The sequence below is a fragment of the Pleurodeles waltl genome, chromosome 2_1 (genome assembly GCF_031143425.1).
Source record: "Pleurodeles waltl isolate 20211129_DDA chromosome 2_1, aPleWal1.hap1.20221129, whole genome shotgun sequence".
NCBI classification, from domain to species: Eukaryota; Metazoa; Chordata; class Amphibia; order Caudata; family Salamandridae; genus Pleurodeles; species Pleurodeles waltl.
Window position 1 is genome coordinate 809,653,590 of NC_090438.1, and position 26,369 is coordinate 809,679,958.

At 47.9% G+C, this 26,369-nt stretch overlaps 1 protein-coding gene across 6 annotated transcripts in view; it reads left to right on the top strand.

Annotated features, from left to right (window-relative positions):
- LOC138268696 (glutamate decarboxylase 1-like) overlaps positions 1-26,369 on the top strand; it is a 1,137,623-nt gene that overhangs the window by 340,438 nt on the left and 770,816 nt on the right. For 5 of the 6 annotated variants that reach the window (XM_069218676.1, XM_069218622.1, XM_069218640.1 and 2 more), the window contains exon 3: positions 9,527-9,650. The exons of the other annotated variant lie outside the window; for it this stretch is intronic. The gene's annotated coding sequence lies outside the window, so the exon portion shown is untranslated. The remainder of the gene's footprint in view (positions 1-9,526; positions 9,651-26,369) is intronic. 6 annotated transcript variants of the gene reach the window in all.

Sequence of the window (26,369 nt, forward strand, 5' to 3'; positions counted from 1 at the left end):
GCACCTCTATGTCATCAGCTGAGTCAGTGGCCCTCCTCTTGATGGAGGTAACCAATCTGCAGATCCTGTCTAGAGAAGATCTTGGAGAACCCTCCAGGGTACACTCAATGCAGTCATCCTTCTATTGGCCTTCAGAGAGCTTAAGGGGGCCTACACCACTGGCCACTGGCCCTGGAGAAACACTCCCACTCCCTGGCTGCCAACAAGAGTGCAAAGGTTCTTAAGACTATACTGGCATTCATGTCAGGTGGCTTCTCCTTCCAGCTGGCCATTACTTGGGAGGTGGCACTCCTGGGTCCAGAAAGTTCTCATCAGTCTCTCCCTTGTGGAGGAGTTTTGAGTGGGGGTGGAAGGTTCTGCAAGGTAGGTACCTCTGCCCAATCCTAAGGTGACATATAATCACTCCCCTCACCACAACACTCCTGCTCAGCATTCTGGGACATTCCAACATGGCAACTTGAAGTGGTCTGCTGAAAGACCCTCTCTAAGAGTAAAAATTCTGGCCCTAACTGCCACAGCAGCCTGATGTTACTAGGTCATTGTGAAGGTAAAATAGAGGGCTGGAGGAGAAAAGACTGGGCAATGGTTGATGAGGTTGGATTTGACCTTCTGTAAGGAATAAACCTACATTTATTTTTTTAATCACTTGTTTCTGGATTTACTAAGTCGGCTACTTGTCACACTGGCTATGAAGATAGGATACAACCATATGCGTGCATAGCACAATGGATAAATCTTCCATCCTCATTGCCAGTATGACAGGTGGCCAGCTTAGTAAATCCAGACACAAGAGTTTAAGTGTAAATGTAGGTTTATTCCTTACAGAAGGTCTCATCCAACCTCATCAACCGCAGTCCAGCCTTTTCTCCTCCAGACGTCTTTTCTACATTCCTTACGACCTAGTAACAGTCCACATAAAAGACCATGCTAATGTGCACGTAACAGAGCTAGCCTTACACTGGTTAAACATAGATATTACACTATCACCATTTGTTTCTCTTGGAGTGAGCCTTCTCAAGCCAATGTAGTGTGATCGATAATTCTCTCCTTCCTTTCCCAGGAACCCACCAAAGCACTATTAAATGGCTCTATTATGTGGGAAGGCCTTTAATCCTTCTGCTGGCCTTCAGAATAATTATCGTGTCCCAGAAGGAGGAACAAAGGCCTGGCGTCTAATTATAAGCTTAGTCAAAGAATTATGATAAATCTCCAGGTGCTGTAAGGAGTAAGTAAGGGTATCACAAAATCAACTTTGCTTCTGTATTTAGGTATATTTTTAACTTGTAATGTGTACCTGGCCTAGGCAGAGCAAAATGGTACTTTGGCGCAGATTACACAAAATGCATAAATTATTTAGCATGCAAGCTTTTCAGTAATTACTACAGGTGTACCCTATGAATGCCCACTCACATTACATCTACACCAGCTCAGCACCAATCCTTAAAGTATCCCTTTTGCAACAGACAACCTGTACGCAGATACCGGACTAAGCTTGACGGTAGTCTCACATTCTCAACCAGCACCCGTGGACACACGTTCATGTGTTCCACTGCAACCAGCCCAGAGCCTCTTTCCCTATCTGCACAGCGGTGGACCTTATCTTAAAAGACAGACACTGGCAATTAGCACTCTCTGTCTATTTACAGTCAGTTGGTGAGACTCACTCAGGGTAAAAGCGCAAAACCGATTAGTCAAAAAGCCAAAACTCTGAGGGGGGTGGGGAGTTTATAAAAAGCAGAACGTATTTGCTACACCTTCCGATCATGAGTACTTCTTCAAAGCTACTACAGTTGCAGCTTCACAATGTTTAATTTGTAGCAGAATGTGTTTTGGTGCTTTTAAACGATGACACACCAAATACCAAGGCTGTGTAGTCTTGCATCAATCTCATGGCTATTCCATCCTAAACCAGACACTCCCTGTCACCTTATCTTGCTTGTGTAGGTTCTAACCTTCTCCTTTGGCACCAGGTTTCCTACTTTTTACCCTTTTTGCGTTTTTCTTTCTCTTGTTTGTGTCAATATCTAATGGGAGAAAATAAGTGCAAGTCCCCAAAATAGAGTGCCGGTGCCCCCACTTGCAACCACTGGCTAAAATTAAGTAATGTGCTACCAAGGAGTATGGCCAGAACTTTTTGATAATTCCAAAAGGAATTGCAAAATGTAGAGATAAATTTATGGAAGTAACTCTATGATATTTCTTGTAAATCAGACCCTCTGTTGTTTGTAAGTGGACAATGTGCGCAAAGACTTCTCATTTGCACCACTGTCATCTCTAGAATGAGTGTGTAATATTCTTTTTTTAGTATTACAATTTATTAGGATAACTCCTAATTAATAAGAATCCCTGCCTTCATTAAAAAAAGAGGAAAAGTTAAACACTGCCAAACCAAATGTGACCGAGTTGTGCATATTTTGCACCAGCTAATTACCATTTGTGGTGGGAGCCAGTAATAAGCGAATGTGTATCAAATTCTGAGCAGATATTACAGTTTGAGTGTACTGTGCAAACTACAGATGTTTCTCCCACTCTGGGATGTGATGCCAGCATTTTGTGCACTTTGCACCATGTTTTACCTACAAAGAATTGAAAGGACACCAATGTTAGGTGCAATTTGTTAATGGCTTGTATATATATTTAATCTGCAAACACCTGCAGCCCTAATTCCAAACAGGATTAGTGGGTACGTTGTAATCAGGCCCCAATTCTATCATGTTTAAAGAATGTGTAAACAAATACACAGAATTTTGCAGGGGATGATCGTGTGATGCAGTATGAACCAAAAGTTAGTGTCTACTCATTTAAATGCACTTGTGCACAGTGTTACTTTGCGTTGCATTACACAAACACCAATGCAAACTGGAGTAAATATGACCCTACTAGTTTTAGTGACAAGTTTGTGGAGCATTTTGCTCCTGATGTGCAAAAAGCCATGCCGCAGTACAGTCAGTGGTTTTGCACAGTGACACGATTGCAACCTGACTTCATTTTGCTTTGAGGTTCTAATCAGTTAAATTGCAAAATGTAGATTTGTGGGTGGTCACAAAATCTGATACCTATTAAAGAATAATTAGGCAGGAGGCATTTTATTTCCCCTCTCCAAAAAAATGCCTACCAATACGGGAATGAAGGCCTGCAAGGACCAGCAGTCTTTCATCCCTGCATTTGCATTTCCTAAATTAAAACTTTAAGATCTGGCAGCCTTATGGTGGTCTTCCCCTACACATTTTGCCTCCTTTGCCTCACTTGTTTGCTGATCTAATTTTGTTGCCTTTAAGACTTTGAGGGCCTCATTTACGAGGCCCTTGTCGCACACTTCACCGCTGGACCATCATATTTTTAAGCTCACGTGGTGCAGTGTGCCAACCCATATTTATAAGGCCACGCAAAGCCACCTTGCATGGATTTTCATGGTCTTGTATATATGGACCCCTTTCGCACATAACCCTGTGTGAAAGGGGCGTTCCATGGGTGTTGCTTGGGGTGTTCCCATGCAACACCCGTTTGAACCTAAATTAATCTGATGCATTCCCATATTTACAAGTCTGGGAGTGCGTCAGATTCCTACGCCACCTCAGGGATGGCGTAAGAGTGACACAATGGGGAGAAATATCTTTATTTCTCCCTGTGTTTTCCTCTTTCTGTGTGTGCTGCGTTCTGAAGCACACATAGAAAGAGGAAAACACCTATTGTGATTGTTTTTGTTCAGGAAGGTCTACATTCCTGCACAAAAACAATCATCCCAAAACACAGGCACCCTTGCACCATGATGCAAGGGTGCCTGTGTTGGTGCATGGCAGCAATTTGTGCACCAGCGCAGGGGGAGAGGACAGAAGTGTGCCATATCTTGTAGATACATCACATTTTTGCCCTTTCTCGGTGGCCCAGGGGTCTGTAAATGAGACCCTGGATACTTTACCACTGCTAACCAGTGCTAAAGTGCATGTGTAACTACATGGTAACATTAGTGTATCCACAACTGGAATATTTATTTTACTTATAAATCCCTAGTAAAGTGCAGTGTGTGTGTGCCCAGGGCCTGTAGATTAAATGCTACTGGAGCACCTCCAGCACTGACTGTACCACCCACTAAAGTAGCCCTTTAAACATGTCTCAGGCCTGCCACTGCATAGCCTGTATGTGCAGTTTTACTGCCATGTCGACATGGCATTTAACATCCCTTGCCATGCCTTAAACTCCACTTTTATTGCATATAAGTCACCTCTAAGGGAGGCCCTAGGTAGCCCATAGGGCAGGGTGCTATGCAACTAGAAGGCAGGACATGTATGTTTAAGTTTTATATGACCTGGCAGTGAAAAATTCTCCAAATTCATTTTTCACTACTGTGAGGCCTATTCCTCTCATACGATAACATTGGGGATTTCATAATACTTTATTCAATGTAATCCCTGATTGAGAAGAGGTAGGGCAGTCACGTTTAGTATCTATGGATTCATATTAATACATCTTTCTTGATGTTGAAGTTGGATTTATGATTATAACTTTAAAAATGTCACTATTTGAAAGCTGGCCTTTTTATGCTCTCTAAGCCCTGTGTGCATGCTGGCTGCCTCTAATAGACATCTGGGTTGGGTGGCAGCTGGGCTTTATGCATTCCCTATAGACAGTCACACACAAAGGGAGCTGAGGAATGCTACTCATCCTGATGGCCCATCACCCACTGATGGGCCTTCCTGAACTAGATGGGAGAGAGGAGCCGACACTTGCACCTGAAGAGAGCTATGCCAGTCCCCAAAGAGCTGCATACTCCAAAGTAGTGTGTCTGGAGCCAAGGCAGGAGAGGGAAGGTCTGTGGGTACCTTAGAGCCCCTCTTTGAAGTCACGCCCCACTTCAGAGGCACCATTGGGTTCAGGAACAGGATTCCTGACCCTATCTAGCCAGTACACTTGTGGACCTGAGGCCAGGAAGAAGGACTGCTATGCTGCTGAAGGGACTGCCAGTCTGCTGCTGGACTCCTGTTTTGCTGTACCTCTCCTGCTGTCTCCTTGGGTGGGGAGTGAAAATGACTGGACCTGAATCTCTACATCCCCAGAACCAAGTGACTCAAAGAACTTGCTGGATGCCCTCCTGTTCTGCAGTCTCAGCGACATCAAAGACGGCCTGCATCTTCCCAATAGTACCTGGACTCTGCCACCTGTGAATCCTGCCCTGCCAAGTGGTGCAAATCCAGTTGGAAGTTTGATCCCTTGTGCTGCAACTCTCAACATTGACACATCACCACAGCTGCACCGATAGAAACCCCAGCATCTCTTGACACTGACGCATCGCTGATGAGGGCGAGGACTTTACATTGCTGCCTGCACAGCTCCAGATTGATGCATTACCACTGGCCCAGGTGCATAGCAGGCTGTGCGGCTCGATGACGGCCCATCCATCACCTACATCAAAAAGGATTTTACCCCACATCAAAAAGGATTTTACCCCACATCTCGAGGACACTGTATCAATGACTGTGCGGCTCGATGACAATGCATTTCCCGACTGCACAGATTACAACCGATGCATAGCCTTCGCATCGCCTTCTCTGCAGGCATGGCTCCTCCGCTTGGGCGAAGAAGTGTCGCCCCACTATATTTACTATTGTTTTTAGTAAAAGGGGCCGGGTCACAGACTGTGCTCCCCCTCACTGCGCATGTTTGTTTGGACGGCTCTCGGGCTGGCTAAATACACATGCACAGAAGGCTCTCTCCAGCCCAGCAACACAGTTGCCGGGCTAAAGAGAGCATGCACAGGTTTCCAGTCTGCCTGGGAGTGCCCTGGCTGGGTGCTCCCAGCCAACCCTGACGCTGTCAGAATTGGCCGCAGGGCAGGCTGGGAGCCTGTACCTGCAGGCTGACAGCAGAGAAGAGGAGAGGCCGATCACAGTCGTGATGGCGGCAGCGGTGACGATTAAGGTACGTTTATTTTGGTTTTATTTGTTAATTTCACCCCCACATGCGCGCCGCCCCGTCCCCTGTTACCACTGCAAGCCGCTCCTGCTTCTCTGGTCCTTGCAAAAGATCTTCAGCATCGACACAACCCTCCACACAAGGTACTGTTTCAGCGGGACAAAGTTGGTCCCTGTAGCCAGCCTGTGCTCCATAGAGGTCTGCCTGAACTTTTGTATTTACCCTGGTCTAGGGCAACCAGATAGGCGCGGTTGCTGCAATAAGTTTCTAAACTTGACAATTGCAAATATTCTTTAAAATTTCATATCTTTACTTCTCCTTATTAAAATCGTGTTGTTTTAGTCTAGTTTTATTCAGATAAATATTCTCAATTTTTTAAAACTGGTGTGGACTCTTTTTGTGATGTTTTCACTGTGTTACTGTGATTTAAGTGTTGCACAAATACTTTACACATTGCCTCTTAAGTTAAGCCTGACTATTATTTGCCACCCTATAGGAGGGTGAGCACAGGTTAATTTAGGTTGTGTCTCTGACTTACCTTGACTAGGATTGTGGTCCCTACTTGGACAGGGTGCATACCCTGCCTGCTAGGGACCCAATTTCTAACATTTACCTTAGAAGGGAAACTACATGCAATTTAAGTTAATCACTCGGACATGCACTATCATACTTTATGAAACCTTTGTTAGTTAATGCACTGCAGAGGTCCGTGTATGTAACCAGAGAGCATCAGAATTGAATCCTGGAGTGGAGAACAGTGACTTGTGCATGTTTAGTATCAAGAGGTAAGAGGTCTGTAACAGAATGCATTGTGAATATTTAAGTTATTATTCTAAACTCGCATTAGAAAGTTTTAAAGCAATTTGTCTAAAGTTGCATTATAAAATAAGAAAGAGTGCTACAAAAAGCGCAAAAAAGGTGCTTCCAAAATATAGATTTGAGTAATACCCAGACTGTACCTAGTGCAATTTGTTTATAACTGTCGTTTAAATGCACACACTGCACAAGTCAGCTGGTACCTCCCTTGCAATACCACCAAAACAAGAAGAAACCTGTTTCTTCAGGAAGCTTCAAGTGATTCCATCAATAAAGGCCAATACGCGCTTCATAGCAGCCTTTACATTTGCACCTTGACCAGTTACACACATTTACATTTCGTTGAGGCAAGCAGACTGACAAGATGGCTTGTTTAGTTGTATGTCCTCGTCTGTTTCACAGCACAGGAAACTCTCTGCCTTACATTGCAGCTGAAGCGTTTCAGCTCTCAGAATTAACTGACCAAGGACGATTCTCTTTTCTCAAGTAGAGGAACTGTTTTTTTTATTTAAAAAAGTACCTGTATGTTGTCCCCCTCTGATCCTGTGCATTTTGACGACTGAGAATAGAGCAAATGAAAAGAAGAGCAAAAGATGTAATGCAGAAAAAACAACCAACTGTTTCATTGGTCAAGCTGGTATTTATGTCAAGAGGAAGTGGAGATTCGTCTAGTAACAGACTAACAGCTAAGTATGCAGCTTAGAAACCATGGTTTTGATCAGGCACGCAACACCCATTGGGCTGAACAGGCTTTAGCCAACCCTACCCCTCACCCCGCTCAGTCACATTCCGTGGGCTGGGCTTGTCGGCAGCCAGATTACCTGGGAGACAGGTACTGTAAAACATTTGTCTCGCCTCCCAACGCAAGCACATTTGAGGGAGCTGTACAATTCAAGTACCTTCTTCCACTTTTCTGCATGGAGTAATAATTTCCATTATAAAGAGTTAAGTAGTGACGCCTAATGTTACACTTAAGCAACACTTAATGAGGGCATGAAAGAGATGTGAAAGCAGCAGCAGAGTTTAAAGCTGATATTATCAATTATTACCCTATCCCCAAGTACAAAGCAGGGGTGCCCTCTAACACTCCCATTGCCATAAAACCTGCCTAACAAGCACCAATGAAAGGGCACTTTACAGAGGCAGTGATATGCCTGAAAGACTTTGGGCCTGATTACAACTTTGGAGGAGGGTGTTAATCCATCCAAAATGTGACGGAAATACCACCAGCCGTATTACGAGTTCCATAGGATATAATGGACTCGTAATACGGCTGGTGGTATATATATCCCTCACATTTGGGATGGATTAACACCCTCCTCCAAAGTTGTAATCAGGCCCTTTGTCTTGCAAAGAATGTATATAGGACATTAGAACTGTGCATGACATTATAACATAAACATTTCCAGTAGCTTGTTTTATTTGCTTAGCGGCATGAGAACAGTTACACAAGTACAGTGCATCATATGTTGCAAAAATAGTATAGAATCCTGACGTAAGGGTTTGGAAGGGCTATATAAATGCAACTGACAAAGCTTGTCAAAGATATGCATCTGTATATAGGTGCCTTTCACATAGAGGGATCTAAGAGTACATGTGGGATTCGAGCCATGAACATTTTCGTTGTTTAAACTGTGAAACAAACATGTCAGAATGTGATATGGTGCCTGCAAATATATTTATTTAAAATGCAGAACTGTTTCACCTTAGTATATCATATTATATTGGTGCAGTGAGAGGCACATATTAGAAGTTAAACACTACCTAAAGAAACATTCATGCCCCCTACCTTCCTGACAGCAATGCTGATAGTGAACACAGAAGCATGTCAGTTGTCATGTGCACTCTATATGTGGCCTAGATTCTTATTATACATGTAGCAATATTATAGTGTATTAAATCAAATATAAAAATGAGTGTTTAAATAGTACACATCATGATCTCATGCATTTCAAGGTGCTCTTGTGTGCAGTAATGAAATGAGAGGAGGTAGAATGAAATTAAACGCTGCTTAGGATTACAATTCAGTCAAGCACGAAAGATGGGTGTGATCTAAGTTGTCCTGGTATTACATTGTGCAGTTCAGCCACAAGATGGTTACTTTAATATTGAGAAAGTCGATGTTGATGTGCACAATGCTACATTCACATATAATATCAAAATTGCATCACTATTATCAAATTCACCCATCTGAACTCTCCATCAACCCCAACTCAGAATTACATGGTCAGACAGGCTCTGAGACCTAGGCCTGAGGTTACTGACTGACAGGTCACAAGTGGGGTGGCACGTAGCTAGCAGACAAGCACGCAAACAGGAATCTCAGATCAGCCCCACAGTTGGGCACAGCGACACCACAATGGTCCAAGGAAATTGGCCCAATAAAACACACATGGCCGGAGGGCTGCATGCATTTCCAAAACACCATAAAGTCAGATGCCGCATCAGAACACAGCACACACAGTAACATGCAGTGATCATGTGCCCCTCAGCCCGGACATCTGGACAAGTTACCCACTGGCCCTTGTTGTGTCCACACAAGGACGAGGCCCACCTGCATTTGTTCTTAGGACCTTATCTACGACTCCAAGACAGCAGCCTACATTTTTTCCCAAAAAAAGGAACTCTGAAATTGTTTTATGGTGCCCAGAAAAATGTTCAAAAAACCTCTCAGGTAGAGTGTACTTTGAGACAGTCCTCAGACCCCGCTTCTCTAACTGTTCTCTCTGCCGTAGTGTTAAATTAAACCAACTATTCCTGTTTTGCCAAACGCCTCTTGTCTTTTTTATTTGTTTTTAAGGCAAATTCACATTAGAGCAACATTTTGGCGAGCCAGATAGGAGCCGATCAGTATCTCAGACCCAGCTGCAACTGTAAGGAGGGGATCCCGGTGGAACGGATTCACATTTGCGTGACAAAGCAAGGTGAGCAGACGCCTAATCGATTGGAAGTTATGCTGAATCCAGGGGGCAGAGGTCCGTCCTGTTTTTGTAAGGAAAATTCACATTTGAGCAACAGCTATTATGTTCTCCTATTTTACATCAAAGGTTTATGCTTTGTCTTTAATTCTTTGCAGCTGAAGTTAGGGCATGGGTGGCAGGGAAAAGCCACAGGAAAGCTGGGTTCATTTTGGACTTGAGGGTCAAAGAGGACTTCAAGGTGAGCCCGAGCCAGGAATCTGGACCAATCTTGGCCAACATCTCCATGACCAAATTCAAGCGTAGATATATCTACAATGAAGCTGCCCCATTTTTTGAGTCTGTGACCCATGGGCCAGATATATTGATGATATATTTTTTCTATGGATTGGTGAGACTGAGCAGTTACAAGAATTCCTTAGCTGGATTAATTTATGTGATAATCACAATAAGTTCACAGCTCATGCCAGTCAGAGCCAGGTTGAGCTTTTAGACATTTCAATCAAAGTCAATGATAACCAATTGAAAGTGGATCTCTATGTGAAACCTACAGCAAGAAATACGCTGCTCCACTTTAGTAGTTTCCACCCAAGACTAGAGAACCAAAGTATTCCATTTGGCCATTTTCTCTGATTGCATAGAAATTGTTCCAACTTACAAGACTATGGTAACAGAGCTGTCAAGATGAAAGGTGAATTTACCACCAGGGGTTATCCACATAGATTGATTCAGGAGGCTTATAAAAGAGCCCATCATTATGAAAGGGATTTCTTCTTACAGGAAAGACAACGAAATACTGAATCCAAATTGGTATGCATCACACGTCATTCTTCTTTGAATGAGAACATTTGTCAAACTATATGTGCAAATTGGCACATTCTGTATGCAGATAGCAAACCGAGTCAACAGCTGCCAAGACTGGTTTTAGCACTTATGCGGAATAAAAATCTTAATGATCATGTTGTTAGATCATGTATGCAGTCTAATAACACCTTTGTACAGAAAACTATAGGTGGGAATGTTCCTGTCATAGGTAACTACAAATGTACACAATGTATGGCATGTGACTCTGCCATTGAAACACATCATTGTAGACTCCAGAAACATTCACTACACTTGAAGACTTTTACTAATTATAAAACTAAGAATATTATTTATCTCTTAGTGTGTCCCTGTGAGCAGGGCAATGTGGGGGAGACAGCTCGCTCCCTTGAAACCAAACTTACAGAACACCATTCAGCCACCCAACTGAAAAAAATGTGTGCTCCCATGACCGGCAACATGTATTTCAGTAATAGATTGAAGACAATTTAAGTGGCGAGTACAAGCCTTTACTTTTGTGAGTAGTTTTGCCATCTAAGGGGGTCATTACAACCCTGGCGGCACAAGAAAGCCAGGGCTGGTATGACGGAAGCACTGCCAACAGGCTGGCGGTGCTTCACAGGTCATTACGACCGCGGCGGAAGCGCTGCGGTCGCGCCGCCAGGGCCGTTGGTTTCCCGCCACAATGGCCCCAGTGGTAGTAATCCACCAGGGCAGCGCTGCTAGCAGCGCTGCCCAGGGGATTACGAGTCCCCCTACTGCCAGCCGGCGGTACGGGGAGTCGCGGGGCCCCCTGACAGGGCCTCGTGCAGCTTTTCACTGCATAGCAGACAGTGAAAAGCGCGATGGGTGCAACTGCACCCGTCGCACAGCAGCAACACCACCGGCTCCATTTGGAGCCGGCCCCTGTGTTGCGGCCGAGATCCCCGCCGGCCCAGCGGGGATCTCCAAATGGCTGAAGCCGCCTGCCAAGGTCGTAATGAGGGCCTAAATGTCATGAGCATTAGTTAGCCCCGCAGGTTCTTCCATTAAAATGGCCTCTGTTAGTCCTTTAATCAGTTTGACTGTATTTTAGATCTACTATATGCATACTGCTGGTGCCCTGTTTTGATATAATCGCTTTTCATTTATGCTTACAGAAGCACCCTGCTGCAACATTTTTAATAGTGTGGTGGTAATTTAGGGTTGTATTTGTAATTAAATTTTGATCTCCCTAGGTTAGGCCTGTTTTTAGTTTCCTCATCCAAAATGGCTCCCCTTGAGTATTTTTGTTATTTTGATTACTCTCAGCACACGTCATATGGAAAGCTATTAGCAGTAGGGTTCCCAGATGAGCTTTAATATACTTTGTGGATCACTACTCCTGTGCGACATTGGTTGCACCGCCTTGGGTGTGTGCTGGCAGCCTGATGATTGTTATCTATATATGACGGCTCAACTGTACAGGAAACAATTTGGAGGTAAGTTACAGCTCCGTCTGCAATAGCTATAGTTTTTTTGAGGGGGGCTCACTGCTTAGTTTTTTCAGTCAACAAGCCTTTTACGTTGTTTTTAGGCATATAGGTTTTGAAGATTTCTGCCCGATCTTTTTTGACGGCCCGGGGTCAGAGTTTGCTGTGGCCAAAGCCATATCAAATCATACCACTTCCATCCACTGTGCAGGTGAGCTTAGGCTCATACAGTGCCATCGGAGATGTTTCACTGTTTTGGGATGCACAACAGTAGTAAAAACTGAGCAGTTCCCCTTGAACCAACCATATTGCCTGACCAATTGGCTTCATATGCCAACCAGCCTTTTTCAGTATTTTTAGGTGTTTAAGCTTGGAGTATCTTTTCTTGCCTGATTTAATGTGTAATAGCAACGGTTACATCAAAATGTGCCTTGCTTCATTTAGGCCCTCATTAAGACTTTGGCGGAAAATCCCACTTACCGCCATGCCGGTTGCCGCCAACATAACAGCACCGCGGCGGATAACCACCAAGCATATAATGACACACACATACCAATCCATCACTATACAGCCACACACACAAGTCCGCTATCTCAAAGGTCAGTGATAAACTGGCGGTAGCAAAACCCACACCGTTACACCAACAGAACAACGCCCACAGCATTATGACCCACGTATCACCACGGCGGACATTCAGTGGTGGTAAACCATTGGCAGGACAAACCGCCACACTCAAAATACACACACTGAAACAAAACTACACCACATTGGACATTTCAAACTACACACACCTGACACACATACACACACCACACCCACACACTCACACCACTATAAAACACCCACCCACATTACCCACAACCCTTTACGACCTGAAATAATTAATACCAGAGAGAGACAGCAAGAGCACCCACACAACCAGAGCCACATAACATCATCATCTATTTACATCACACACCCCAACACATCACCCCACACACCCTCACCCACACCACTCACACTACACCCATGGCACCACAACAACACCTCGGGTTCTTTGAGGAGGAGCTGAGGGTCATGGTGGAGGAAATCATCTGGGTAGAGCCACAGTTTTTTGGAGCATAGGTGCAGCAGACATCCATTGCTAGGAAGATGGAGCTATGGCAGAGAATCGTGGACAGGGTCAATGCCGTGGGACAGCACCCCAGAACAAGGGACCACATCAGGAAGAGGTGGAATGACCTATGGGGGAAGGTACGTTCCACAGCAACAAGACACCAACTAGCTGTACAGAGAACTGGCGGTGGACCCCCCTTATTCCCCCACAACTAACAACACGGGAGGAGCAAGTCTTGGCAATCATGCATCCTGAGGGCCTGGCAGGAGTAGGAGAAGGACTAGACTCTGGTAAGTCAAATCTCTATTACTATCACCCCCCCCCCCCTACCTGCATGCCATCACAAACTTCCCACCCTTACCCTCACTCACCTCACTTCACCACCTCCCACATACCCCACCATCACAACCCACTCATCTCAATACCAAGCCTTGCATGCAACACCAATGCATGGGCACCCCTCACAGACTGGAGAGAATCACCTAGCCCAACAAATAGCTACTCACTCAAAGGCAAATCTGCCAGGGCAACAACCATAGAAGGCAACACACCCATGCACATGATGTGACACGCAGAAACAATAATTCTGCATTTACATCCCCACAGGTCCCCCAGCCAATGTCACCAGAGAAGATGTGCCAGCAACATCCAGTTCCCTGCCAGAAGAAGCCCACAGTGATGACAGCAGCTCTGCTCGCCTGGATCTGGATGACCAACCTGGCCCATCAGGGATCTCTGGACAGTCGGTTACCCAGGCACACTCTCACACCACCACAGAGCCTCCCCCCTCAGGAAACACCACCACAGCACCCACCCAGCGGGCCCATACCTCTGTCCCCAGGACACGTCAATCAGCAGTGTGTCCACCACTACAGGGATCCCAGGCCACCCCACAAACACAGGACGATCAGGGACCTGGGGTCAGTGGCGGTAGGCACACGATTCAGGGGACAGAGGCTCAGTACAACAGGGAAGCTGGGAGGACTGCTGTGCATCAGGGGGAGGACAGGCCCAGGGAAGCGACTCTCCAGAAGGCACTCACTGTGATCCTGGGAGCATACCACCATTCCCAGGAGACAATGGGCCAGATACTGGACAAGTTGTAGGAGAACATGCGGCTGCAGGATGGACAGTACCTGGGGATCAGGAAGGACTTGAAGAACATTAACACCACCCTGGTCTCCATTGCAGGGGTGCTGGCAGACATGGCCAACATGATGAGGGAGTCAGTGGCACCGTACCGGGCCTCTGCCACTAGCCAAACCAATGAACAGCCCTCCACCTCCGCTGCCGCTAGTGGACAGGAGGCCCTGCCACAGGACCAACAGGCCACCAGCACCCCTCCCCCTGCAGAAGGTGAACCACCCAGCAAACATTCCCTGTGATCCAGGCAGAAGCCAGAGACTATTGCCAAGACCCCCGCTAGGAAATAAGACTCTCCTGATTGTCACCCTTGTGTCCCACTCTGTCACCCTGTCCACCTTGAACTGCCATTGCTTCCCTTACTATGCCCTCTTGGACAATGCACCTGTGATACAAATAGACTGGACTCCAACCTGGACTTTCCTCCATCATCCCCCCAGCCCATTGCACAACCCTTCTACCTCTTAGCACTTAAATAAAAACCCTTTGAAAAAAACCTAGTATGGAGTATGCATTAATATCAAATGATTTAAGTATGTATTAGTTCAACAAGGTTTAAACATTGCAGATCAACTGTACAGAGATTTAAACATAGGAATGATTGGCTGTAGTCAACACAACAGGAGCGATAGTGGGGCACACATATCTGCAAATAGAGATGCCAAAGGGTACAGTGAGTGGCCATAGAAGTGGGAAAAACAGCCTGCTAGTGACGATGTCAAACACAAAACTGTCAATTAAATGTGAAGTTACACTGTCTTACCTGTGTGTCATTGGAAGTATTGACAAATTATTGCACTTCTGTTGTCCTCATCCTTCTCCTCTTCATCTTCACTGTCCACATCTCCAGCCTCCTCCTCCTGTTGAAAAAGCACCTGGCGACGTAAGTCAAGGTTGTGCAACGTACAGCATGCCACGATGATCTGGCACACCTTTTTGGGTGAGTAGTACAGGGATCCACCTGTTAGATAAAGGTAACGAAACCTGGCCTTCAGGACGCCAAAGGTCCTCTCCATAATTCTTCTTGTTCGCCCATGTGCCTCATTGTAACATTCCTCTGCCCTTGTTCTGGCATTCCTCACAAGGGTCAGTAGCCATGAGAGGTTGAGGTAACCAGAGTCACCTGCAAATATCGAGGGACAACTGTTAGCCACACACCAACCCTTAGGGCCCACACCAGACCCATCCACCAACATCCACTGGGTGGGAACCAGGGCTCACCTATTAGCCACATCCTGTGCCTCTGGAGTTGGGCCATCACATATGGGATGCTGTTATTGGTCAGGATAAAGGCATCATGCACAGACCCAGGATATTTTGCATTGATGTGGGAGATGTACTGGTCCGCCAGGCACACCATCTGCATATTCATGGAGTGAAAGCTCTTTCGATTTCTGAACACCTGTTCACTTCACCATGGGCTGCAGGGACAAATGCAATATGTGTGCCATCAATTGCCCCAGTAATGTTGGGGATATGTCCCATTGCGTAGAAATCAGCTTTCACTGTGGCCAAATCCTCCACCTGGGAGAAAACGATGTAGCTGTGCATGTGTTTAATCAGGGCAGACAACACTCTGAACAGTACTTTAGAGAACATTGGCTGAGACATTCCTGCTGCCAATCCCACTGTCACTTGGAATGAGCCAGTTGCCAGGAAATGGAGCACTGATAGCACTTGCACAAGAGGGGGGATCCCGGTGGGGTGACAGATATCAGATATCAGGTCAGGCTCCAATTGGGCACACAGCTCTGTGATTGTGGCCCTGTCCAGTCTATAGGTGAGGATAATGTGCCTGTCCTCCATTGTTGCCAAGTCCACTTGGGGTCTGTACACAGGGGATGTCTCCATCTTCTATTCATCCGCAGCGGTTAGAATCTATAGGGCAAAATGGTGAGCAGCTGTTTAGTATCTCTCTTATTTCCAACCACTACACTTCAATGCATGTCGTAATTGTAACAGTATTTTGTTGGAGAGGTCCAAATGGTGTATATTTGTTATGTGACGCAGTTAGGAGCCATGGCCTGCCCCCCCCAAAATGGCGTCCACCTGGCTTGTTTGGAGGGCTAGGTGGAAATGAGGTAATTCCGCTGACGTGCGCCGTTGCGGGAGGCGGTCAAAAACCGCTGTGCAACTCCTCATTGGTTAACATTGCGCCCTATGGGTTACAGTTACCGATGGTGATGTATGCCGGCGGTGACGGTATGCACCGCCGCGGAAGTGACTGCCATTTTCTATCTGTTCACTCACTTGCTACCTGACCTTCAACAGGAGAGGACCTACACTGCATGTGCTGCTGTGACATGTGTCTGGAACTGACCATGGCTCGTGTCACTGGGGAAAGGTCCCCTGCCTCCAACTCGGCAGAGTTGGAGAGACTGGTGGATGGGGTCCTACCCCAGTAATGAATGCTGTAGGAGCCTCCGGACCACCAGGTGAGTACACCGTGAGTGAGATGCATGGGGCGTGAATGCATGGAGTACTGTGTGCGAAGGCCTCATGTGGGGGGGGGGGTTGGTGGGTGGGCCCTGGGCAGCGTGTTGCATGTATGGGGGCCATGTCTGTGCTAATGGGAATGGGAAGGGGCATGGTGGGCCATGAGTGTAACAGGCAGGACGGTCATACTAGCACCATCAAAAAAAGGGAATATGGCATGCCATCGCCAAGGACGTGCGGACCCTGGGGGTCTACGGCAAGCGGAGCACCCACTGTCGCCAATGGTCGGAGGACCTGAGACGCTGGGCATGGAAGACGGCGGAAGGGCCAGCTGGGGATGGCCTCCTAACAAGGAAGGGCTGCCCGTCGAACCCTGACCCCCTGATGGCCCACATACTGGAGGTGGCCTATCCAGAGCTGGATGGGCGCTTGGGGGCATCACAGCAGCAACAAGGGGGTGAGTACAGTGCCCCAATATACAACTTGCGCATGGTGGGGTGGTAGCCGAGTGGGGGATATGCGTCTGTGCGCCCAGGCAAGGCCTGACATTGCAGAGTAGCTCCCATGTTGGGCAGGGTTCTGATGTAAAATACCTCCAACCAAGCTAATAGGCATCCACTACTGGGCAGGGGTCTGTGGGTCTCAGGTATGCTGCATGTGGCTTTCGGTGTCCCTATCCATGGGCTGGTGACTAGCATTGTGACTGGTAGTGCATTGCATAGTATGTGGGCTGTTCCCTGTGAGTGTGTGTGTCGTGTACGCCAACTGTGGTGTTGTTTGTGCCATTGACCAAGTGTATCCTTTGTCTCTCCCCCACACTTTTTGTTTTGTCACCCTGTCCTGATGTGCATTAGTATCATCTGGTGGAGGAGCTAAAGCACCTGCGACGGATGGAGCGGCATCCCACAGGGCCCAGGAGGCTGAATCTACCAACGGTGAGGGCACCAGTGGGATGGAGGGTGAGGGGAGCACCAAGGCGGAGACAGAAGGGGACAATTCTTACACGGATTCCTCCTCTGATGGAAGCTCCCTGGTGGTGGCTGACACCTCTGGAACCACCCCAGCTACAGGTACAGCCGCCACCCCCATACCACCACTGCCCTCCCAGCAGCCCCTAAGCATGTTTACCGTGCCCGCTCACCCAGGAGGGTGGTCATCTCCTTCGCCCTAGGCACCTCTGGCCCTGCCCCAGTTAGCCCTGCTGCCCAGAGTGAGGAGACTATTGACCTCCTGCGATCCATCTCTGTCGGGCAGTGAACCATTGTGAATGCCATCCAGGGGCCGGCAGCCCAATTGCAACAGACAAATGCATTCCTGGAGGGCATTCACACTGGCATGGCGGCCCAACAGAGATCAATCCAGGCTCTGGCCTCCTCTCTGATGGCAGCCATTGTCCCTGTTTCTATCCTCCCCCCTCCAAATTCCTCTACCCATTCCCCTCAACCCCAGCCTATCCGTAGCACACAGCCAGATGAGCATGTACCCAGGACAACACACAAGAGTGGACATGGCAAACACAAGCACCACACTTCATCCCACAGACACTCACACAAACACCATCCAGATGCAGACATACCAACATCCACTGCCTCCACTGTGGCCTTCTCCTACTCCTTACCCACCTCCCTCCCAGTTGCGTCTACACTCACGCCTGCAAGCACTACATCCGCATCCACTACCCCATCACCAGCACACCTATCAGCACACACCCCTCACTGGCAGTCATCACCCCCACTTCCATGCACACATCCCCTGTGTCCTCTCCCACTGTGTCTGTGCCCCCTCCTCCAGAGTACACAAACGCAAGCACTCAGATACCCAACAGCCATCCATCTCACAACAGCATCCAGCCCATGCACCTGCACCCAAACGCAGCGGACAAACACTTCCTACAACCACTCCCTCCACTCCCAGACCATCTCCCTCTTCCTGCCCCAATGTCCCTAGGAAGCTTTTCCTCTCCACCTTTGACCTTTTCCCTTGCCCTCCCCCCATCCCTCACGTCAGGCCAGGGTGGTCAAAACCCAGCCAAGCACCTCAGCCACCCATTCCAGGGGCACAGTAGTGTCCACAGCTACACTAGATGGGAGAGGATCCCGGGCGACAGCCAGCCACACTGATAGGGTGCCTACACCAAGTGCTGCAAGGATGGGCAAGGAGGCACCCCCAGCTGCTGCAAAGAAGGGCAAGGAGGCACTCGCAGCTGGTAAAAGGAAGGTCAAGGAGCAGTCCCCAGCTGCTGCCAAGAGGAGCAAAGAGCCATCCCACGCTGCTGGCAGGAAGGACAAAAGGCCTGCACCAGCAGGCAAAAAGGACAAGAGGCCTGGTGCTGGGACTCAGTCGGAGCCCCCCCCACCAACCATGGTGGTTCAGCCATCCGTGGCTGCAGGAGATGGGCTGGAGCCCCCCCACCACTTCTAGCACTGCCACCAGCATCGCCACCAGCACCACTGCCAGCAGCAGTAGCCTCAGTGGGCAGCCGTCTGAGGCTGGAGGGGATGGCTTGGAGCCTTCCCCCACCACTGCTAGCACTGCAACCAGCACTGCCACCAGCACCACTGCCAGCAGCAGCGGCCCCAGTGGGCAGCCGTCCGAGGCTGAAGGGGATGGGCTGGAGCCTCCTCCCACCACTACTAGCACCGCAACCAGCACTGCCACCAGCACCGCCACCAGCACCACTGCCAGCAGCAGCAGCCCCACTGGGCAGCCGTCCGAGGTTGCAGGGGATGGGTTGGAGCCTCCACCCACCACTGCCAGCACCGTCACCAGCACCACTGCCAGCAGCAGCAGCCCAGTGGGCATCTGACCGAGGCTGCAGGGGATGGGCTAGAGCCTACCCCCACCACTGCTAGCACCGCCACCAGCACCACCGCCAGCACTGAGCAGCCGTCACCACCGGCAGACAGTGTGCAGTCCTGCGTCCATGGGCTGTTGTGCGGCCTGGCCCCTGCAAATCCTGTGGGTCTGACACCCAGGTGAGAGACTGTGACCTTGCACTCACCAAGATCTGCATCACAGGGCACAATGCCCCCTCCAGAACCAGTGGAGAAGCCATCCACTCATCCCATCCTCCCCAGGATGAAGCTCACAGGGCACAATGCCCCCTCCAGAACCAGTGGAAGAAGCCATCCACTCACCCTATCCTTCCCAGGATGAAGCACACTGGGCACAATGCCCCCTCCAGAACAAGTGGAGAAGCAATCCACTCAGCCCATCCTTCCCAGGATGAAGCACACTGGACACAATGCCCCCTCCAGAACCAGTGGAAGAAGCCATCCACTAGAGAGGCTGTGGCCTTGCTCTCCCCAGGACCAAGCAGTGGAGGAGCCATCCACTAGAGAGACTGTGGCCTTGCACTCCCCAGGACCAAGCTGTGGAGAAGCCACCCACTAGAGAGACTGTGGCCTTGCATTCGCCAGAACCAAGCAGTGGGCAAGTCGCCCACTAGAGAGACTGTGGCCTTGAACTCCCCAGGACCAAGCAGTGGGCAAATCACCAACTTGAGAGACTGTGGCCTTGCATTCCCCAGGACCAAGCACAGGGCATGTTGCCCCCTCCAGGACCAGTGGCGTTGTACCATCTTCCAGCTGAGGTGCCCCCCATTCCCCGTCCCCCTGAGGTGGCTGTCCATTTTTGACCTGATGCCCCTGCAGTGTTCTCTCCGTGTTGTTGCAGGAGTGAGGTTGGGCCTTTGACTTTGTGATATGGCCTTGTGGCCCACGGACATTGAGGACTGGGCAGTGTCCCTTACATTGTAAATATGTATATACTTTTTGATTTGGATGCACATATTTATAGTATTTTATCTTATTACACTCACTTTAATCAATTCATTTTGTCCTTGCATTATTCCTGAGGGGTATGGAGTGAATACGTAATGTTATTGCATCTGCTTGTGTGTGTGGTGTTGGGGGTGGGGGTGTTGCATGTTGCGTGTGTGTGTCACTCTCTCTTTCCTCCCCCCTCCCCTGTGTGCTTGGTGGCAGTACTCACGTGGTCGTCTTCGCCGGCATTGGTGTTCATAGTGGAGCAGGAGGTAGAAAAACATGGGGAAGACATGCAACTCGGGCTCCATGGCGGTGTGGTTCTTCCTTAAGTGTCCAAAGGTGAGTCGATTCCCTTCTGTGCAGTGTTTCCGCCAGGCTTTTGATGTCGTTGGCACCGCCCCGGAAAAGGTGGTGTTGGATGGGTGTGTCATATTACTGTGGGCGGTACATTGTCTTCCGCCTGGCTGTTGGCGGTTACCGCCATGGTGCCTGTTGGTTTCGCCCTGGCAATCGGTGTGTTAAAGTGGCTGTCTGTCTGAGCGGTTTCCACCGTGGTCATAATTTCTTTTTTCTTACCGCCGGCCTGTTGGCGGTATTACTGCTGCTTTACCACCGACCGCCAGGGTTGTAATGAGGGCCTTAGTGTTAATGGTGAAATTGTATTTCTCTATATCATTTGGTATCATTCAGCACTGAGTAGTTTTCTTTCTCTTTTTTGATGATCTAGACCTCTATTCACATTTTACCTACAGGTGAGCACCCTGTAACCTCATTTAAGGGTCACTGTGTAGATACTTAGTCCTTCAGATATTTGCTTACATCGGATGAATGCAGCATCATAGCCATAGTCGGTGGTAAGACTGGCTCTGTGGGTTATGTAGTAACAGTTCTCATTGTAAGGAACAAATTATTTGGATTTGGGTGTCAAATGGGTTTTTGTGTTTTTTGGTCTCTGTTTGGTTGGCTTTTTACATTATATTATTCACGTATTATTCAGTTTCTATTCACTTTCACAAATATACATGCAGCACTAGATGTTCGCTGGGTGTTCAGTTCTGGCATGTGTCTAAATTTGAGTTAAAGCAGTAACAATTGCTTATTTGTGACATGTGATTGCAGCAGTGGCTAATTGGTGGATGTCCTGAAGAGGGTGCTTTTACTCCGAAACATGTGTCGATTTGATTCACGGTTATTGTGATTCCACTGAGAAGAAATTGGAACTAATATTAAGAGTGTATTGGAAAGAAATATATTGATCTGATCCACCGTTATTGTAATTCAATTGAGGAGAAATTAGAACTAACATTGAAAGTATAGGGGGAAGAATTAGATAGGTGATAATTGATTTACAATGTCAAGTTATGAAATTGTGAAAGACTAAGTGTAAATGATCATTCCTTGGGGAGTTATAATAGTGATCCCAAATATGAAGTAATTTGAATGAATGTTGTTGTCTAGGAATAGATGAATTGTTGTAATTGAAATGTTTATAATTCCCAATCTGTTAGTCTGTTTTACTGCATGGTGTGTGAATGTGATATGATAGAAGTATGTATGTAACTTATAAGCCTGTACGTAGTGTTTTGTTTTATGTAACAACTTTCCATATGTTTGCATATTTATTTAATATATCATTGACAATAATATATCATTTGTATGTATCATTAGTATTCTGCTGTGCATTTGTTTCTGCCCTTTCCTAGTTATGTGTAAGTATCAGGATTTGCATCTTGAACAGTAGTAGCCCGCTAGCCGGTTGTTGTGCACATTCTAATGGGGGACAGGGAGGTATAGTTTAAGTAAACCCTTCCCCCCCTTACATCGGATGGGTCCATAGTAGGCTGGCACAGGGAAGGTATGCTAGCACAGCGCAATATACTTCACCTCGCACACACATTTCCTTATACCCAAAGGAAGGGATTTTTTAAGGGCCTTCTCAATGGCATCAAGTTGATCCAAAATAGGGCTTAACCTAGAGACCAGGGCAGTTAAAACAGCATCAACAAAAGTATTTTAAGCATCGCTCTGGGGTTGCAGGCCCTGGCTAAACAAGGCACTCTTGCTTGCAGCCTTTGGCAGATACACCCTGTAGGAGGCTGGCCTGGCTTATAGTGGGTAACTGATGGTACTTACACCTTGTGCCAGGTCCAGTTAACCCTTATGAGTAGATTAGTAGTGTTCTAGCAGCTTAGGCTGATAGAGGTAGCTATAGCAGAGCAGCTAAGGCTGAACTAGGAGACATGCAAAGCTTTTACTACACCACTTATATCATATAGCACTATATCATAAGAAAACACAATACTCAGAGTTGCTAAAATAAAGGTACTTTATTTTACTGACAATTTGCCAAAAGTACCTCAGATGATATACTCCCTTAGGAGGTAAGTAATATACACAAAATATACACACAAACCAAAATCAGGTAAGTAAAAAACTTAGAAAAGTAGTGCAAACACTGTAGAACACAATAGAATGCATTAGGAGAAAATAGGCCTGGGGCAACACAAACCATATACCCCAAAAGTGGAATGAGAACCACAAATGGACCCCAGGCCTAGTGTAGTGTGTAGACGGTCACTGGGAGTGTAAGAAAACACTAAGGGTGTCCAAGATACCCCACCCCAAGACCTTGAAAAGTGGGAGTAAAGTTACCCTACTACCCCGGAAAGACTGTAAAGTTGAGATAGGGGATTCTGCAAAGACAACAACTGACTGCAAAGCACTGAAGACAGATTCCTGGACCTGAGGACCTGCAAAGGAAGGGGACCAAGTCCAAGAGTCATGCAAGTGTCTGGGGGGGCAGGAGCCCACTAAACCCCAGATGAAGGTGCAAAAGGACTGCCTCTGGGTAGAAGAAGCCAAGGATTCTGCAACAACAGAAGGTGCCAGGAACTTCTCCTTTGGTCAGAAGATGTCCCACAGCGTGCTGGAGGATGCAGAGTTGTTTCCACGCAGAAAGACTGCAAACAAGCCTTGTTAGCTGCAAGAGTTGCAGTTAAGGATTTTGGGTGCTGCCAGGTCCCAGGAAGGACCAGGAGGTCGCCCCTTGGAGGAGGAGACAGGGGGGGCACTCAGCAACAGAGAGAGTCCACGCAGAAGCAGGCAGCACCCGCAGAAGCACCCAAACAGGCATTCAGAAGATCTAAGCATGGCAGTTGTTTCAGCACAACAAAAGAGGGTCCCACGAAGTCAGAGATCAACTCACTGAGTTGGGCAATGCAGGACGGAGTGCTGGGGACCTGGGCTGTGCTGTGCACAAAGGAAGTCTTGCAAAAGTGCACAGAAGCCCTAGCAGCTGCAGTTCAAGCAGTACACAGGATTACTGTCTGGCATGGGGAGGACTTACCTTCACCAAATTTGGACAGAAGGGCCACTGGACAGTCGGGGACACTTGGATCCAGCTCCTGTGTTCCAGGGACCACGCTCGTCAAGATGAGAGGGGACCCGGAGGACCGGTGATGCAGAAGTTTGGTGCCTGCGTTAGCAGGGGGAAGATTCCATCAACCCACAGGAGATTTCTTCTTGGCTTCCAGTGCATGGTGAAGGCAGACAGCCCTCAGAGCATGCACCACCAGGAAACAGTCGAGAAAGCCGGCAGGATGAGGCACTACAATGTTGCTGGTAGTCTTCTTGCTACTTTGTTGCGGTTTTGCAGGCGTCCTGGAGCAGTCAGCGGTCGATCCTTGGCCGAAGTCGAAGAGGTAAGTGCAGAGGAACTTTGGTGAGCTCTTGCATTCGTTATCTGGTGAGAAACCCACAGGAGACACCCTAAATAGCCCTCAGAGGAGTATTGGCTACCTAACCAGGTAAGAGCCTATCAGGAGGGGTCTCTGATGTCACCTGCTGGCACTGGCCACTCAGAGGTCTCCAGTGTGCCCTCACACCTCTGCATTCATGATGGCAGAGGTCTGGGACACACTGGAGGAGCTCTGGGCACTACCCCTGGGGTGGTGATGGACAGGGGAGTGGTCACTCCCCTTTCCTTTGTCCAGTTTTGCACCAGAGGGGCTGGGGGCTCCCTGAACCGGTGTAGACTGGCTTATGCAAGGAGGGCACCATTTGTGCCCTTCAAAGCATTTCCAGAGGCTGGGGGAGGCTACTCTTCCCCAGCCTTTATTACCTATTTCCAAAGGGAGAGGGTGTAACACTCTCTCTCAGAGGAAATCCTTTGTTCTGCCTTTCTGGGACTGGGCTGCCCAGACCCCAGGAGGGCAGAAATCTGTCTGAGGGTTGGCAGCAGCGGTAGCTGCAGAGAAAAACCCCAGAGAGCTAGTTTGGCAGTACCCGGGTCCATGCTAGAGCCTTGGGGATGCATGGAATTGTCCCCCCAATACCACAATGGTATTGGGGTGACAATTCCATGATCCTAGACATGTTACATGGCCATGTTCAGAGTTACCATTGTGAAGCTACACATAGGTATTGACCTATATGTAGTTCACACGTGTAATGGTGTCCCCGCACTCAGAAAGTCCGGGGAATTTGCCCTGAACAATGTGGGGGCACCTTGGCTAGTGCCAGGGTGCCCTCACACTAAGTAACTTTGCACCTAATCTTCACTAAGTGAGGGTTAGACATATAGGTGAGTTATAAGTAACTTAAGTGCAGTGTAAAATGGCTGTGAAATAACGTGGACGTTATTTCACTCAGGCTGCAGTGGCAGTCCTGTGTAAGAATTGTCTGAGCTCCCTATGGGTGGAAAAATAAATGCTGCAGCCCATAGGGATCTCCTGGAACCCCAATACCCTTGGTACCTAGGTACCATATACTAGGGAATTATAAGGGTGTTCCAGTGTGCCAATTAGAATTGTTAAAAATGGTCACTAGCCTGCAGTGACAATTTTTAAAGCAGAGAGAGCAAAAACACTGAGATTCTGGTTAGCAGAGTCTCAGTGATACAGTTAGGCACCATACAGGGAACACATATAGGCCACAACTATGAGCACTGGTGTCCTGGCTAGCATGATCCCAGTGACACATATCAAACACACTGACAAATAGGGTTTCCACTATGAACACTGGGGCCCTGGCTAGCAGGATCCTAGTGAGACAGTAAAAACACCCTGACATATACTGACAAACAGGCCAAAAGTGGGGGTAACAAGGCTAGAAAGAGGCTACCTTCCTACACACCCTGGCCCGTTTTGATTTAGTTGTATCCTCCTTCTCCTTTCTTTTTCTCCCCAATGGTTCAACCAGGGGATAAACCACCACCACTTCCATTTCAAGGGGGTGGATGGGCAAGCAAGAAGACTCAGGGGAGGCATTGTGCTCCACGTTAACCATATCCAAGCCTGTTACCTCCTGTGAAACATTTAGGGCGATAGCTATACTTTTTGAAGCAAAACTGCGCAAACGCAGTTTTGCGTCAAATAGTATAGCGCCAGCTTGTGTCATTCCAGAGTCCGATCCAGGTGCCATTTTTATGGAATCCCACAAGCCAGCACAAAGGGTGGGCTAACGTCTGGGAAAATGATGTTAGCCGGGTGGGGCTGGCGGCATGGGGGAAGGGGTTTTTGCACCAATAAATTACTCTAGGCTGGTTAGAGGCAAAAAAATGCCTTCATCAGCCTATCCTCATTTCCTGATGCAATACCATCTATACCACATGACTTCTGTCTTACAAAAGACAGGATTCATGCCCACCACCCCAATGGCCAGCACAGGGGACAAAGGTTCCCTGAGCATGGCCCTGCAGGCAGTGCCATGTAGGGGGGCCCATTTCAGACCCCCCAATGGCACTTTAAAATATTTTTAAAAATACTCTCCATCTGGAGTGGGTAGGGGTGGTCCTGGGGCTTGGGGTGGGCACCTATTGTGTCTGACCGTGGAAATGGGTCCACAGGTCCCCAACACCTGCCCTGACCCAGGCCTTATATAATGCTGCTAAGCAGGCTTAGCGCCATTATTTAGGCCCACCTCCCCCCCCATGCACCTTTTTTGCACAGGAGGACAAATAAGGAGCTAGGGGCTTTGGGTAATTTTTTGGGATGGTAACGCCTGCCTTGCA